The sequence below is a fragment of the Salvelinus namaycush genome, chromosome 8, assembly GCF_016432855.1.
Source record: "Salvelinus namaycush isolate Seneca chromosome 8, SaNama_1.0, whole genome shotgun sequence".
Lineage (NCBI taxonomy): Eukaryota > Metazoa > Chordata > Actinopteri > Salmoniformes > Salmonidae > Salvelinus > Salvelinus namaycush.
In genome coordinates, this window is record NC_052314.1 from 37,048,553 (window position 1) to 37,066,356 (window position 17,804).

Here is a 17,804-nt window from a genome sequence, read left to right on the forward strand (position 1 = left end):
CAGGTACCAAAGCATTCAAAGGCCCTTTTCTCAAAAGTGAGTTTCCAAATTAATAAACTTTCAAAGCAGAATTACTCTCCCATTGTTCCTCAAAGATGCAGTGTATGATATACCATTTTGTAGCTCTGAGTCTCTACTTTTTAGCAATGTAGAAAACCCAATTTAACATTTTGCTACATAAGACCGATTTGAGCCGGTCAGTCACATATTGATTGTAGCACTCGTGCGGGCAATACACTGGATCACTGCTACTCTAACTTCAGACAGGAACAAACACCATTGTTATACTATCTTCTAGAATGCATATAAGGCCCTCCCCCGCCCTTCTTTCGGCAAATTTGACCACGACTCCATTTTGCTCCTCCTGTCCTATAGACATAAACTCAAACAGGATGTACCTGTGACAAGAACTATTCAACGCTGGTCTGGTCTGGTCCACGCTTCAAGATTGTTTTGATCACGCGGACTGGGAAATGTTCCGGGTAGACTCAGAGAATAATATCGATTTATACGCTTATTCAGTGAGTCAGTTTATAAGGAAGGGCATTGGAGATGTTGTACCCACTGTGACTAATTAAACCTACCCTAACCAGAAACCGTGGATAGATGGCAGAATTGGCGCAAAACTGAAAGCGCGAACCACCGCATTTCAAATCAAATCAACTCAAATGTATTTATATAGCCCTTCTTACATCAGCTGATATCTCAAAGTGCTGTACAGAAACCCAGCCTATCACCCCAAACAGCAAGCAATGCAGGTGTAGAAGCACGGTGGCTAGGAAAAACTCCCTAGAAAGGCCAAAACCTAGGAAGAAACCTAGAGAGGAACCAGGCTATGAGGGGTGGCCAGTCCTCTTCTGGCTGTGCCGGGTGGAGATTATAACAGAACATGGCCAAGATGTTCAAATGTTCATAAATGACCAGCATGGTCAAATAATAATAATCACAGTAGTTGTCGAGGGTGCAGCAAGTCAGCACCTCAGGAGTAAATGACATTTGGCTTTTCATAGCCGATCATTAAGAGTATCTTAGTAGCAGGTCTGGGACAGGTAGCACGTCCGGTGAACAGGTCAGGGTTCCATAGCTGCAGGCAGAACAGTTGAAACTGGAGCAGCAGCACGGCCAGGTGGACTGGGGACAGCAAGGAGTCATCATGCCAGGTAGTCCTGAGGCATGGTCCTAGGGCTCAGGTCCTCCGAGAGAGAGAAAGAAAGAGAGAATTAGAGAGAGCATACTTAAATTCACACAGGACACCGGATAAGACAGGAGAAGTACTCCAGATATAACAAACTGACCCTAGCCCTCCGACACATAAACTACTGCAGCATAAATACTGGAGGCTGAGACAGGAGGGGTCAGGAGACACTGTGGCCCCATCCGATGATACCCCCGGACAGGGCCAAACAGGAAGGATATAACCCCACCCACTTTGCCAAAGCACAGCCCCCACACCACTAGAGGGATATCTTCAACCACCAACTTACCATCCTGAGACAAGGCCGAGTATAGCCCACAAAGATCTCTGCCACGGCACAACCCAAGGGGCGGCGTCAACCCAGACAGGAAGATCACGTCAGTGACTCAACCCACTCAAGTGACGCACCCCTCCTAGGGACGGCATGAAAGAGCACCAGTAAGCCAGTGACTCAGCCCCTGTAATAGGGTTAGAGGCAGAGAATACAAGTGGAGAGAGGGGAACCGGCCAGGCAGAGACAGCAAGGGCGGTTCGTTGCTCCAGAGCCTTTCCGTTCACCTTCACACTCCTGGGCCAGACTACACTCAATCATATGACCCACTGAAGAGATGAGTCTTCAGCAAAGACTTAAAGGTTGAGACCGAGTCTGCGTCTCTCACATGGGTAGGCAGACCATTCCATAAAAATTGAGATCTATAGGAGAAAGCCCTGCCTCCAGCTGTTTGCTTAGAAATTCTAGGGAGAATTAGGAGGCCTGCGTCTCGTGACGGAGGCGGTATGTACGGCAGGACCAACTCGAAAAGATAGGTAGGAGCAAGCCCATTTAATGCTTTTTAGGTTAGCAGTAAAACCTTGAAATTAGCCCTTGCCTTAACAGGAAGCCAGTGTAGGGAGGCTAGCACTGGAGTAATTTGATTTAAAAAAATGTGGTTCTAGTCAGGGTTCTAGCAGCCGTATTTAGCACTAACTGAAGTTTATTTAGTGCTTTATCTGGGTAGCCGGAAAGTAGAGCATTGCAGTAGTCTAACCTAGAAGGAACAAAAACATGGATACATTTTTCTGCATCATTTTTGGACAGAAATTTTCTGATTTTTGCAATGTTACATAGATGGAAAAAAGCTGTCCTTGAAACAGTCTTGATATGTTCGTCAAAAGAGAGATCAGGGTCCAGAGTAACGCCGAGGTCCTTCACAGTTTTATTTGAGACGACTTTACAACCATCAAGATTAATTGTCAGATTCAACAGAAGATCTCTTTGTTTCTTGGGACCTAGAACAAGCATCTCTGTTTTGTCCGAGTTTAAAAGTAGAAGGTTTTCAGCCATCCACTTCCTTATGTCTGAAACACAGGCTTCTAGCGAGGGCAATTTTGGGGCTTCACCATGTTTCATTGAAATGTACAGCTGTGTGTCATCCACATAGCAGTGAAAGTTAACATTATGTTTTCGAATGACATCCCCAAGAGGTAAAATATATAGTGAAAACAATAGTGGTCCTAAAACAGAACCTTGAGGAACACCGAAATGTACAGTTGATTTGTCAGAGACAAACCATTCACAGAGACAAACTGATATCTTTCCGACAGATAAGATCTAAACCAGGCCAGAACTTGTCCGTGTAGACCAATTTGGGTTTCCAATCTCTCCAAAAGAATGCGGTGATCGATGGTATTAAAGGCAGCACTAAGGTCTAGTAGCACGAGGACAGATGCAGAGCCTCGGTCTGACGCCATTAAAAGGTCATTTACCACCTTCACAAGTGCAGTGTGCGGCATTTAACTATGGAAAGATGACTGGGAATATGGCCGAATACAAACAGTGTAGTTATTCCCTCCACGCAAGTCATTCAAACAAAGCATAATGTTGGTATAGCGACAAAGAGGAGTAGTAATTCAACGGCTCAGATACGAGAAGTATGTGGCAGGGTCTACAGGCAATCACGGACTACAAAAAGAAAACCAGCCACGTCACGGACTCCGACGCCTTGCTTACAGACAAACTGAACACCTTCTTTGCCCGCTTTGAGGATAATACAGTGCCATCGATGTGGCCCGTTACCAAGGATTGAGGGCTCTCCCTCTCCTTCTCCATGGCCCGAAGTGAGTAAGACATTTAAACGTATTAACCCTGGCAAGGCTGCCGTCCCAGATGGCATCCCTAGCAGCTGGCTGGTGTGTTTACAGACATATTCAATCTCTCCCTATCCCAGTCTGCTGTCCCCACATGCTTCCAGATGGCCACCATTGTTCCTGTACCCAAGAAAGCAAAGGTAACTGAACTAAATGACTATCGCCCCATAGCACTCACTTCTGTCATCATAAAATGCTTTGAGAGACTAGTCAAGGATCATATCACCTCCACCTTACCTGCCACCCTTGACCCACTTCAATTTGCATACCACCCCAATAGGTCCAAAGATGATGCAATCGCCATCATACTGCACACTGCCCTATCCCATCTGGACAAAGAGGAATACCTATGTAAAAATGCTGTTCATTGACTACATCTCAGCATTCAATACCATAGTACCCTCCAAGCTCATTGTTAATCTTGAGGCCCTGGGTCTCAACCCCGCCCTGTGGTTGAGGGTATGAAACAACATCTCCACTTCGCTGATCCTCAACACTGGAGCCCCACAAGGGCGCGTGCTCAGCCCCTCCTGTACTCCCTGTTCACCCATGACTGCGTGGCCATGCATGCAGACAACACAACAGTAGTAGGCTTGATCACCAACAACCAGACAGAGGTGAGGGCACTCGGAGTGTGGTGTCAGGAAAACAACCTCTCACTCAACGTCAACAAAACAAAGTAGATGATCGTGGACTTCAGGAAACATTTGAGGGAGCACCCCCCTATCCACATCGATGGGACAACAGTAGAGAAGGTGGAACGCCTCTTCAACCTCAGGAGGCTGAAGAAATTGGCTTGTCATCTAAAACGCTCACAAACTTTTACAGATGCACAATTGAGAGCATCCTGTCGGGCTGTATCACCGCTTGGTACGGCAACTGCACCGCCCACAACCGCAGGGCTCTCCAGAGGGTGGTGCAGTCTGCACAACGCATCACCGAGGGCAAACTACCTGCCCTCCAGGACACCTACAGCACCCGTTGTCACAGGAAGGCCAAAAAGATTATCAAGAACAACAACCACCCGGGCCACTGCCTGTTCACCCCGCTAACATCCAGAAGGCGAGGTCAGTACAGGTGCATCAAAGCTGGGACCGAGAGACTGAAAAATAGCTTCTATCTCACGGCCACAAGACTGTTAATTAAACAGCCGTCACTAACAGAGAGAGGCTGCTGCCTACATACAGACATGAAATCATTGGCTACTTTAATAAATAGATCACTAGTCACTTTAATAATACAACTTTAATAATGTTTACATATCTTGCATTACTCATCCCATATGAATATACTGTATTTTTATACCATCTATTGCATCTTGCCTATGCCGCCCGACCATCGTTCATCCATATATTTATATGCATTTCCCAAGTTATTTTCAAAGAGACGGCTGACAGCAGCATGCGATCTGCAATAAAAAAACAGTTTCACTCACCAGATGATCATTTGAGTCGTTTGCCAGGGAGCCAAGCCATTGGGAAAAAAGCCATAGTATAACCTGAGTTGTGACAATTGTGTTGTTTGCTCTAACTTGTTTGTTCATACACCTTGCCTCCGTGATATATAAGCCTAAGGCCGAAACAATAAGAAGACACAGTAAAACTACAAGTCCAAATCTCTATCTCTATCCGTGGCTATTTAGGAAAGGGACAATTTTAGATAGCTAGCTAGCCACCGGAGGACAACAACATAACGAGATGCAACAATTCAAGTGTTTTTCTGTCAATGACGCTTGGCTTGATTGGTGTGAAGCCAAATCCAAACTGGCTTCCCTTGACACTTTTTTTTGGTGCTCTAGGACCATTCAGAATTGAGCTCACTCATTTTCGCTCAACAAAGACTGGCTATTATTGTATAATATTTATTATTATTAATGACTTCCCTTGCAGGCTTCCCTTGCATTCAAAACTACAGGCGGCAACAATATCATACTCTTTTTGACCAGACAACATCAGATAGATGGGCTATACAGAGGGGCGCTGTTTGCTCGTTTGGATGATTTCGCCAGTGAGATACATTCAGCCTCTTGTGAAATTATGAAACACAGAGAGACGAAAGTAATTATTTTATATGTTTTTTTCTTGGTACATTTTTCAGGAGAGCCGGGCTTCCTTTGGCAGCCATGAATACATGCCACTGGTTGGCACTGACCCGTTGTGCCACTGACAAATTTACCTGAATGTCGATCCCTGCTGCCTATATGTCTACCATTTTGTGTAGCTTTTAGCGATGCTAAAAGCAACTGGAAAGCAGCCTACCTGGCCATTTGTTTTGAAAACTCCATCACAAGTGTGATACAGAAACATCGCTAGCCCAACACAACTGTCTGGCTGGTGCACACCTGAAATAAAAGGTAGCTACACAAACAATATCTAATTACTCAGACTTGTTCCAGATTTTAAAAATTGTCTCCTGGTGTAGTTTAAGCATTGTTGTGAACATAGAACATCCAATTTTGTTTACAAAGTGTGATTCTGATATTAATTAAGGATCGGGCACTTTTTTTCATACCCCAATCTAAAAACCTGAAAAAACTGGGGGAAATCAGTGGTATCATTTTGGTATCAAATAAGAAAATATATATATAAATTCTGCCCTCTAGAGGATTTGGCACTTTGAAACACATGGCACTTTGAAATCTGCAATAAATACACTTCTTTGCTGTTACAGTAAATCTATCAAATCAATGTAAGAACACAAGGGCATGCTCATAAAAAAATGGCTAGTCATTATTAGCCTGGTTCTGTATGGAATGCAGGCACATTATGGGACACAGGCCAGGTCATTATCCACCAGTGCCACCAGTAGAAACATTTAGTGTAGAACCCTGCAGTCTGTCAGTCATCACCTGGGACTCACTGTGTGCGGAGTGATTGGGTATGGAGACCAGAAGTTCGAACCGGTTCAGGGAACAGAACTGAAAACCAGAAAATAACTAGGAACAGAAAAAGAGCCTGGAACGAAAGTGATCCATGCTGTTCTGGAACAGAATCTTTATTTTAAAAGCACGGGAAACGGTTAATAACGTTATTTTACGTTCCAGGCATTGTTTCTCGTCCCACAAGAAAACGCAACAAAGTGCCTATGCAAAGCCCTCACTCAGTCACTCAGAAATGTATTCCAGTGTCTGTCTGCAAGCTGAAAAGCTTTGCCTGTTCGTGTTTAGGCTTCCTGCCCCTCCCTTCTCCGAAGCATACGCTAATGTACTGACATTACAAGATTGATTAATTAAGAAGACAGAGATTTGTAATTACCTAGAGAAGAATGGATTAACTTTTTCAATGCTAGTTAAGGATACTATAGGCTTAGTTGTCATATTTCACATTGGATTTGTTAACTATAAAAAAGGTAAGACGTGTTTTTAATTTTGGTGCCGCTCTGCACACACAAGCTTGTTAGCTAGCTTGCTCAAACTTGTTAGCTAGCTAGCTCAAAGGACATTCAAAATTCCTCCATAGAAGCCGCTCCTCGTAGGTCTAATTCTGTGGACCTAATTCAAGACTCCTCCTCAACCCTCTCTCTCTGTCTCCCCACCTGCAAAATTTTAGTCACATCATGCGCCATAGGCTACACTTGTCTATCCATTACGCATATAAAGAACTATTTTGCCTGCTCTATCCGCACTGATTGGGGAAGTAATTTAATGAGGTAAATGTAAAAAAACTGTTGATTTCACAGGTTAAAAAAGGAAGAGAAAGGAACTATATAAACCGGTACTTTTTGGGGGGTTCAAACCGGTTCAGAACTTTTTTTTGCTGGCCGGAACAGTGGGAAGAAACAAAAAAAAGTGGTTCAGAATGAAACTATTGGAAAATAATGTTGGTTCCAACACCTGATGGAGACGTTAGGCCTATAACTATTTTAGAATAGCTAGTTAATATTATTAGCTAACCCCTAGATCCACAAAAGTATATTTCCATTATTTGACCTAGACTAGTCCATGCAATACTTCTGGTGATCAGGGCAATATATACAACAGTGCAGTCATATGTTTAAAACCCCTCTTCTGGATTGATGACAGTAGAAACACTAGGTCATTTTTGACATCATACTTCAAACGCATGTGTGAAAGGTGTTTTGCAGGCAGTCACATTGTTTTCAAGGCTTAAATAATCATTCATTTCAACTACCACAAATGGCCCCCTTCATCCATCCGTGGAAAGATTGCGGAATCTAAAAGAAAACATTAAAACGTCCATAATAATGTCAAGGGATCTTGAAGTGGTTTTCTCCAGGGCCTAGTTTTTTGAATTAACAGTTGGCACATGATCCAAACACAAAGACATAATTCACAAATCACAATCCAATTCAGATACTTGCTGAGAGCGGTATTTGACCGGGGTCTCTTATAGACTGTATCTCCACAAACTATATCTGAGGAATGTCAATGGGTGCCCAAAACAATAGAGCCATGAGAGAAATGTGCAAATTACCTCTTCAAATCGTATTATTGAGATGTGCAGGTGCGATTTTGATAGTGCCATTCAAATTGAGATGGAAAGCTGAAAGGTATTTTAAGTAGGCTTCATTTGCTTTTTGGGACTTGGATTTGATAGCTTCATACCACTGCTGAGAAGAATCACCTGGACTTCTCCATCTATCACCCAACATTTTTCAAAAACACTGAAAGCATTGTCTTACACATACACTACATGACCAACGGTACGTGGACATCTTATCGTCAAACATTTCATTACAAAATCATGGCATTAATATGGGGTCGGTCCTCCCCCTTTGCTGCTATAACATCCTCCATTCTTCTGGGAATGCTTTCCACTAGATGTTGGAACATTGCTGCAGGGACTTTCTTCCATTCAGCAACAAGAGCTTTGGTGAGGTTGGGCACTGATGTTGGGCTATTAGGCCTGGGTCGTAGTCAGCATTCCAATTCATCCCAAAGATGTTCGATGAGGTGAGGCTCTGTGCAGGCCAGTCAAGTTCTTCCACACCGATCTCAACAAACCAATAATTTTTTTTACCCCTTTTTCTCCCCAATTGGTAGTTACAGTCTTGTCTCATCGCTGCAACTCCCGTACGGATTTCGGGAGAGGCGAAGGTCGAGAGCCGTGCGTCCTCCGAAACACAACCTAACCAAGCCACACTGCTTCTTGACACAATGCCCACTTAACCCGGAAGCCAGCCGCACCAATGTGTCGGAGGTAACTCTGTGCGATGGGACAAGGATATCCCTGCCGGCCAAACCCTCCCCTAACCCGGACGACGCTGGGCTAATTGTGCGCCGCCCCATGGGTCTCCCGGTCAGAGCCTGGACAGAGAGCCTGGACTCAAACCCAGAATCTCTAGTGGCACAGCTCGCACTGCAATGCAGTGCCTTAGACCACTGCGCCACTCGGGAGGCCCCCTCAACAAACCAATTCTATTAGGACCTCACTTTGTGCACGGGGGCATTTGTCATTGAAACAGGAAATGGCCTTCCCCAAACTGTTGCCACAAAGTTGGAAGCACAGAATCATCTAGAATGTAATTGTATGCTGTAGCGTTAAGATTTCTCTTCACTGGAATTAAGGGGCATAGCCCGAACCATGAAAAACAGCCCCAGACCATTATTTCTCCTCCACCAAACTTTACAGTGCAGGTAGTGTTCTCCTGGCATCCGCCAAATCCAGATTTGTCCATCAGACTGACAGATGGTGATACGTGATTCACCACTCCAGAAAATGTGTTTCTACTGCTCCAGAGTCCAATGGCGGTGAGCTTTACACCACTCCAGCCGACGCTTGGCATTGCGCATTGTGATCTTAGACTTGTGTGTGGCTGCTTGGCCATGGAAACCCATTTCATGAAGCTCCCGACGAACAGTTCTTGTGCTGAAGTTGCTTCCAGAGGCAGTTTGGAACTCGGTAGTGAATGTTGCAACTGAGGACAGACAATTTTTACACCTTACAGCACTCGGCAGTCCCTTCTGTGAGCTTGTGTGGCCTACCACTTTGTGGCTGAGCTGTTATTGCTCCTAGACGTTTCCACTTCACAATAACAGCACTTACAGTTGACCGGTGCAGCTCTAGCAGGACAGAAATTTGACAAACCGACTTGTTGGAAAGGTGGCATCCTTTGACGGTGCCACGTGCTACGTTGAATGTCACTGAGCTCTTCAGTAAGGCCATTCTACTGCCAATGTTTGTCTATGGAGATTGCATGGCTGCGTGCTCGATTTTATACACCTGTCAGCAACAGGTGTGGCTGAAATAGCTGAATACACTAATTTGAAGAGGTACGTACAGTGGGGCAAAAAAGTATTTAGTCAGCCACCAATTGTGCAAGTTCTCCCACTTAAAAAGATGAGAGAGGCCTGTAATTTTCATCATAGGTACACTTCAACTATGACAGACAAAATGAGAAAAAAAATCCAGAAAATCACATTGTAGGATTTTTTATGAATTTATTTGCAAATTATGGTGGAAAATAAGTATTTGGTCACCTACAAACAAGCAAGATTTCTGGCTCTTTTTGCCCCACTGTATATATATTGTGTACCTTCACGCTACACATACCTACACGGACAGTGTACAAGAATAGACTAATTTCATACTTTTTTTTTTTTACATACCTTAAGGGAAGTGTGAGACGGGAGCCATATGATCGGTGAAGATTCTCCCATTGCGAATGTACGGTCCCTTACTAGACGTCCGACTTCGTCGCAGAAAATCGCGGACGGCGTCGGGCCGAGGGCGGCGGAGAGCTCTTTCAGGAAGTCACCCCAAAAAACGTCTCGGACGTTCGGTCACCGTTTTATAAAAATAACAAATTTTTGACTTGGACTCCGCATTCTCGAAAATTCCCACAAGGGGGCAAATAAATCATATTGCAGGCGCACGAACACGGGGCAAACGAGCGCGGCCTTTTCTCCTAAACGGAAAATATTTCGAAGACGAAACTCGGCGAGCGTAGGTTTGGAGTAAAGGGAAGTTGGCCCCGAACAAGATGGCGTCGAGGCCTCTGCGCTTTTTGAGTTATGGCCATTTTTCTGGGATTAAAGGTCAAAAACGCAAAGTAGGGTGCAATTTGACCGCTTCACGTCAAAGTACATAAGCATACGGTGTCAGGAAAAAAAGAACCAGCCGTTTATCTATCGTAATTTAAGAGAAATCGTACATTGTCCATTTGGTGATGTTCACGAAGAGGAATTTTTTTTTCAAAAAATTCACAGATCCAGTTGCAGTTTGTTCACACGAACATTTTTAAAGTGGGTCTCGAAGCTCTGCGAGAATTCTGTGATTTTATGTGATTTTATGAAGTAACACACACTCATTTAACCCTCTGTTAATAAGTCAGTTCTTAACATAAAGACTTAAAACTCAATATTAAATAAGAGCCTACCCCAAGGAGGGTATGTGTTCACGTTCAGCTTCCTATGTCAACTGGAAGTACCTTAAAATGGTGCATAGGGTCAGGTTTGAAGGGTAATAAAGGTCAGATCTTTTCAAAACTTCACTTGTGTGATTAGACAACCCTCATGAACTGTAATCAGTCATTTTTCCCAACAGATGTCAAAGAAAAGCTCTCTCACACAAACACACACACACAAAAAGGAAGGATGGAGTGAAAAAGTACGGTGCTTAAAGACACACAAAGCCTGCAATGGCATGACTATTATCTCCAGGCCGTGCCGAGTTCAACGAGATGCCCCGCTTGACCGTAGCTCGCTCGGTCTGAGCGCAGCGACCGTTACAAGAAAATGGACCCAAATGACCTTTTGACCTCATGTCAATTTTATTTGCTTTTGGGAGACAGAGAGAGAACCGTTAAGGTTAGAAGCACAATTTCACCTCAGGAATGTTCTTAAGGTCCTCCCGATCTGTGCAAGCCTAACCTTGACCTTGTGGCATTAACCCTTAACAGTTAAAAGCTGGTGTTTACATCAAACAATTTACAATGACATGTCGCCCCATAGGAATACATTGACTGCACCTCTCAATTCAACCTGAAGCCTATGTGGGTTATGAATGTCTTATGAACCTGTCTTTGATGTCAGTCCATCAGGCCACCATGAGGTCTACCTGTGTCGATTCTAAGCTTCCTGGAGCAACCGGAAGTGGTTAAATCACCCTAAAAGTGTTTGCCATAGCCAACCTGCAGTTTGAGAGAAATAGTGCATTCAGCCCTATGTAAATCAGTCAATTTTTAACATACAGACTTAAAACTCAGGATTCTGTAACAGCCTACTCCAGTGATGATATGTGTTTATTTATAGCTTCCTGTGACAACCGGAAGTGCCATAACTGGTGTCAAATGGGCTGTTTCGAAGGGTTAAAAATGTCAAATCTTTCCAAAACTTCATATATGTGAATAGACAACCCTCATGAACTGTAAATCAGTCCTTCATCCCATCAGATTTCAAAAATAAAAAATACACACCGACACAGAAATGATGGAGGGACACACTGAGGGGCTAAGAGGCAGACAGTGCCTGCAGTAGTTACTTTTGTTCCAACTTTTAAAGAACCGTCAGACCTAGAGTTCTGAAAATGTACAAACCTGTTCTAGACCTCAGGTCGATTGTGCACGGTGAATTATATGGCTCTAGAAGGTTCTCGGATCGATAAAAAGCATCGTGTATTTGCCATGTTTTCAATTCATTTTGACCTCAACGAAACGGACGACATTTAGAAAAGTCCCAGAGTCTCAAGACTAGGTGCGTTGAAACCGGCTCGGCCCATAGAGACAGACCCCAACGAGCCTGTTTGATTGCTCATTCAAGGACCCCGTAGCAAGGCAATGAAAAAAGTGGCATTTCAGCACCAATTAGGGTTTTGCTCGGGCACCGAATGACCTATCGAGCCGAAACTTGGGATTCGAGGTCGCTTCACATAGGGCTAAACATAATGTGTGAACTGGACCCGCAGCTAGAACATAACTACGTATTATTTGTTTTATTATGGTTTAAATAGAAGGCGCTGTGAATTTTGGGCCTGCTCTGAAATATGTTATAGTTGGCTTCTAAAGGAGTTGGAAAAAGTGAGTTTGGAGTCAGATGGTATCAGTTTGGTGTCTGAAAATATCTATTTGACTGATGGACACTGACTTGCTCGTTGACTTTTGTACATTTGCAATATGTTTCAACGGGGAGGTACCATGAGGAAAAAGCGACATGATGAAATTTCACGAAACGAGCGATGGAGAGGAACCACTATCACTGCCCGGCCATCCTGAGGTCATCAGACCGTTGACTTTTGCATTTCTAAAGTATTTAAGAGAATGTACGTTACATTTGCAATATGATTCAACATCACATCATATTGCAAATGCACGTTAGATTTGCAATATGATGTGATGTTGAATCATATTGCAAATGTAACGTGCATTCTTTAAATACTTTAGAAATACAAAAGTCAACGTCCTGATGACCTCAGGATGGCCGGGCAGTGATAGTGGTTCCTCTCCAACGCTCGTTGCGTGAAATTTCATCATGTCGCTTTTTCCTCATGGTACCTCCCCGTTGAAACATATTGCAAATGTACAAAAGTCGACTAGCAAGTCAACTAGCAAGTGTCAACAAAAGTCAACTAGCAAGTGTCCATCAGTCAATTGGATATTTTCAGACACCAAACTGATACCATCTGACTCCAAACTCACTTTTTACAACTCCTTTAGAAGCCAACTATCACATATTTCAGAGCAGGCCCAAAATTCACAGCGCCTTCCATGAATGCACCAAAATAGCATTCTGAAATCACCACTAAAATGACATTGCCATATTCTCCAGGCCGTGCCGAGTTCAACGGGATGCCCCGCTTGACCGTAGCTCGCTCGGTCTGAGCGCAGCGACCGTTACAAGAGAACGGACACGAATGACCTTTTGACCTCAATGTCAATTTCATTTGCTTTTGGGAGACAGAGAGAGAACCGTTAAGGTTAGAAGCACAATTTCACCTCAGGAACAATCCTAAGGTCCTCCCGATCTGTGCAAGCCTAACCTTGACCTTGTGGCATTAACCCTTCACAGTTAAAAGAAGGCGTTTACATCAAACATTTTACAATGACATTTCGCCCCATAGGAATACATTGACTGCTCCTCTAAATTCAACCTGAAGCCTATGTGGGTTATGAATGTCTTATGAACCTGTCTTTGATAACAATCCATCAGGCTACTATGAGGTCTACCTGTGTTGATTTTAAGCTACCTGGAGCAACCGGAAGTGGTTAAAATCACCCTAAAATGTGTCCAGATATACATGACTTGCAATTTTGAAAATCACTGCATTCAACCCTATGTAGATCAGTCAATTCTTAACGTATAGACTTAAAACTCAGGATTCTGTAACAGCATACCCCAGTCAAGATATGTGTTTACCTATAGCTTCCTGTGCCAACCGGAAGTGCCTTAAAATGGTGTCATGGTGCTGTTTCGAAGGGTTAAAAAGGTCAGAACTTTTCAAAACTTCATTTGTGTGATTAGACAACCCTCATGAACTGTAAATCAGTCATTTCTCCCAGCAGATGTCAAAGGAAAGCTCTCTCTCACACACAAACACATACACAAAGCAATGATGGAGTGAAAAAGTACGGTGCTTAACGACACACAAAGCCTGCAATGGCATGACTATTATCTCCAGGCCGTGCCGAGTTCAACGAGATGCCCCGCTTGACCGTAGCTCGTTCGGTCTGAGCGCAGCGACCGTTACAAGAAGACAGAGCAAAATGACCTTTTGACCTCAATGTCAATTTTATTTGCTTTTGGGAGACAGAGAGAGAACCGTTAAGGTTAGAAGCATAATTTCACCTCAGGAACAATCCTAAGGTCCTCCCGATCTGTGCAAGCCCAACCTTGACCTTGTGGCATTAACCCTTAACAGTTAAAAGAAGGTATTTACATCAAATAGTTTACAATGAAATGTCTCCCCATTGGAATACATTGACTGCACCTCTAAATTCAACCTGAATCCTATGTGGGTTATGAATGTCTTATGAACCTGTCTTTGATGTCAGTCCATCAAGCCACCATGAGGTCTACCTGTGTCGATTCTAAGCTTCCTGGAACAACCGGAAGTGGTTAAATCACCCTAAAAGTGTTTGCCATACCCAACCTGCAGTTTGAGAGAAATAGTGCATTCAACCCTATGTAAATCAGTCAATTTTTAACATACAGACATAAAACTCAGGATTCTGTAAAAGCATACTCCAGTGATGATAAGTGTTTACTTTTAGCTTCCTGTGCCAACCGGAAGTGCCATAATTGGTGTCAAATGGGCTGTTTTGAAGGGTTAAAAATGTCAAATCTTTCCAAAACTTCATATTTGTGATTAGGCAACCCTCCTGAACAGTAAATCAGTCATTAGTCCCATCACATTTCAAAGAAAAATTTACACACCCACACAGAAATGATGGAGGGACACACTGAGGGGCTTAGAGGCAGACAGTGTCTGCAGTAGTTACTTTTGTTCCAACTTTTAAAGAACCGTCAGACCTAGAGTTCTGAAAATTTACAAACCTGTTCTAGACCTCAGGTCGATTGTGCACGGTGAATTATATGGCTCTAGAAGGTTCTCGGATCGATAAAAAGCATCGTGTATTTGCCATGTTTTCAATTCATTTTGACCTCAACGAAACTGACGACATTTAGAAAAGTCCCAGAGTCTCAAGACTAGGTGCATTGAAACCGGCTCGGCCCATAGAGATGGACCTCAACGATTCTGTCCGATTGCTCATTCAAGCACCCCGTAGCAAGGCATGGAAAAAAGTGGATTTTCAGCACCAATTAGGGTTTTGCTCGGGCACCGAATGACCTATCGAGCCGAAACTTGGGATTCCAGGTCGCCTCACATAGGGCTAAGCATAATGTGAATATTGGACCCGCAGCTAGAACATAACTACGTATTATTTGTTTTATTATGGTTTAAATGGAAGGCGCTGTGAATTTTGGGCCTGCTCTGAAATATGTGATAGTTGGCTTCTAAAGGAGTTGGTAAAAGTGAGTTTGGTGTCAGATGGTATCAGTTTGGTGTCTGAATATATCTAATTGACTGATGGACACCGACTTGCTACTTGACTTTTGTACATTTGCAATATGTTTCAACGGGGAGGTACCATGAGGAAAAAGCGACATGATGAAATTTAACACAACGAGCGATGGAGAGGAACCACTATCACTGCCCGGCCATCCTGAGGTCATCAGGACGTTGACTTTTGCATTTCTAAAGTATTTAAGAGAATGTACGTTACATTTGCAATATGATTCAACATCACATCATATTGCAAATGCACGTTAGATTTGCAATATGATTCAACACATCATATTGCAAATGTAACAGTGTGTGTTATGTTTGCAATATGATTCAACACATCATATTGCAAACGTAACAGTGTGTGTTATGTTTGCAATATGATTCAACACATCATATTGCAAATGTAACAGTGTGTGTTATGTTTGCAATATGATCCAACACATCATATTGCAAACGTAACAGTGTGTGTTATGTTTGCAATATGATTCAACACATCATATTGCAAATGTAACAGTGTGTGTTTGCAATATGATTCAACAGTGTGTTATGTTTGCAATATGATGTGATGTTTTTCACTGTTGAATCATATGCAAATGTAACGTGCATTCTTTAAATAAACCCTATGTGGGTTATGAATGTCTTATGAACCTGTCTTCAATGACAATCCATCAAGCCACTATGAGGTCTACCTGTGTTGATTCTAAGCTTCCTGGAGCAACCGGAAGTGATAAAATCACCCTAAAAGTGTTTTGCCATACCCAACCAGCAGTTTGTGATATATAGTGCATTCAACCCTGTGTAAATCAGTCAGTTCTTAACGTATAGACTTAAAACTCAGGATTCTGTAAAAGCATACCCCGATCAGGATAGGTATTTACTTATAGCTTCCTGTGCCAACCGGAAGTGCCTTAAAATGGGGTCATAGGTGCTGTTTCAAAGGGTTAAAAAAGTCAGATCTTTCCAAAACTTTAAGTGTGTGATTAGGCAACCTTCATGAACTGTAAATCAGTCATTTCTCTAAACAGATGTCAAAGAAAAGCTCACACACACACACACACACAAGTCCAAACTGTTCGTGCACCTGGTATTTTTTTTGGGTTACCAGGTGCCATGTTTCAAGATGGTTGAAATTGCGTTTAGGGGGCATCCAGACCTCCATACCCGCTCCGGGAGCACTATTCTACGGCCAAAAATCAATGGGTGCTGGCCTGAGTGATTTATGGAGGTTTGGGGGTGATACGTTTTTTCTAATTTATTCACATTTTTGACTTCGTATTAAATCAGATTGCAAATGCACAAAACATATTCCTTAAGTACAAGTAAACATTTATAAAAAATTATGATAGTAAAATGTGACTAAAGTATTTTCATACAGTTCTTATATATGTGTAATTGACGTAAAAATCGAAAGAATTTCAAAAAACGGTCCAGAAAGCACTTTTTTAAATGGAATATACGTTTTTTCCACATTTTTAACATTTTTGACTTGTAACTTTTGACTTTTGACTTCCTATGAAATCACATTCCAAATGCATAAAACATATTCCTTAAGTACAAGTAAACATTTATAAAAAATGATGACAGTAAAATGTGACTAAAGTATTTTCATACAGTTCTTATACATGTGTAATTGACATAAAAATCGAAAGAATTTCAAAAAACGGTCCAGAAAGCACTTTTTTAAAGGGGGTGATACATTTTTTCCAAATATTTGACATTTTTGACTTTTGACTTTTGACTTCCTAAGAAATCACATTCCAAATGCACAAAACATATTCCTTAAGTCCAAATAAAAATGTCCAAAAAATTGTGTTAATAAAATTTGACAAAAGTATTTTCATACAGTTCTTACACATGTGTAATTGACATAAAAATCGAAAGAATTTCGAAAAACGGTCCAGAAAGCACTTTTTTAAAGGGGGTGATACGTTTTTTCCAAATTTTTGACATTTTTGACTTTTGACTTTTGACTTCCTAAGAAATCACATTCCAAATGCACAAAACATATTCCTTAAGTCCAAATAAAAATGTCCAAAAAATTATGTTAATAAAATTTGACAAAAGTATTTTCATACAGTTCTTACACATGTGTAATTGACATAAAAATCGAAAGAATTTCGAAAAACGGTCCAGAAAGCACTTTTTTAAAGGGGGTGATACGTTTTTTCCAAATTTTTGACATTTTTGACTTTTGACTTTTGACTTCCTAAGAAATCACATTCCAAATGCACAAAACATATTCCTTAAGTCCAAATAAAAATGTAAAAAAAATTATGTTAATAAAATTTGACAAAAGTATTTTCATACAGTTCTTACACATGTGTAATTGACATAAAAATCGAAAGAATTTCGAAAAACGGTCCAGAAAGCACTTTTTTAAGGGGGTGATAAGTTTTTGCCAAAACTTTCAATATTTCAAAATTTCAAAATATGACTCTTGGGTCTTGACTTGCGTTACAGTAAGCCTATGAAAAATTAAGATGGAACACACTCGCCCACTATAGGATTTTTGGGGTGTT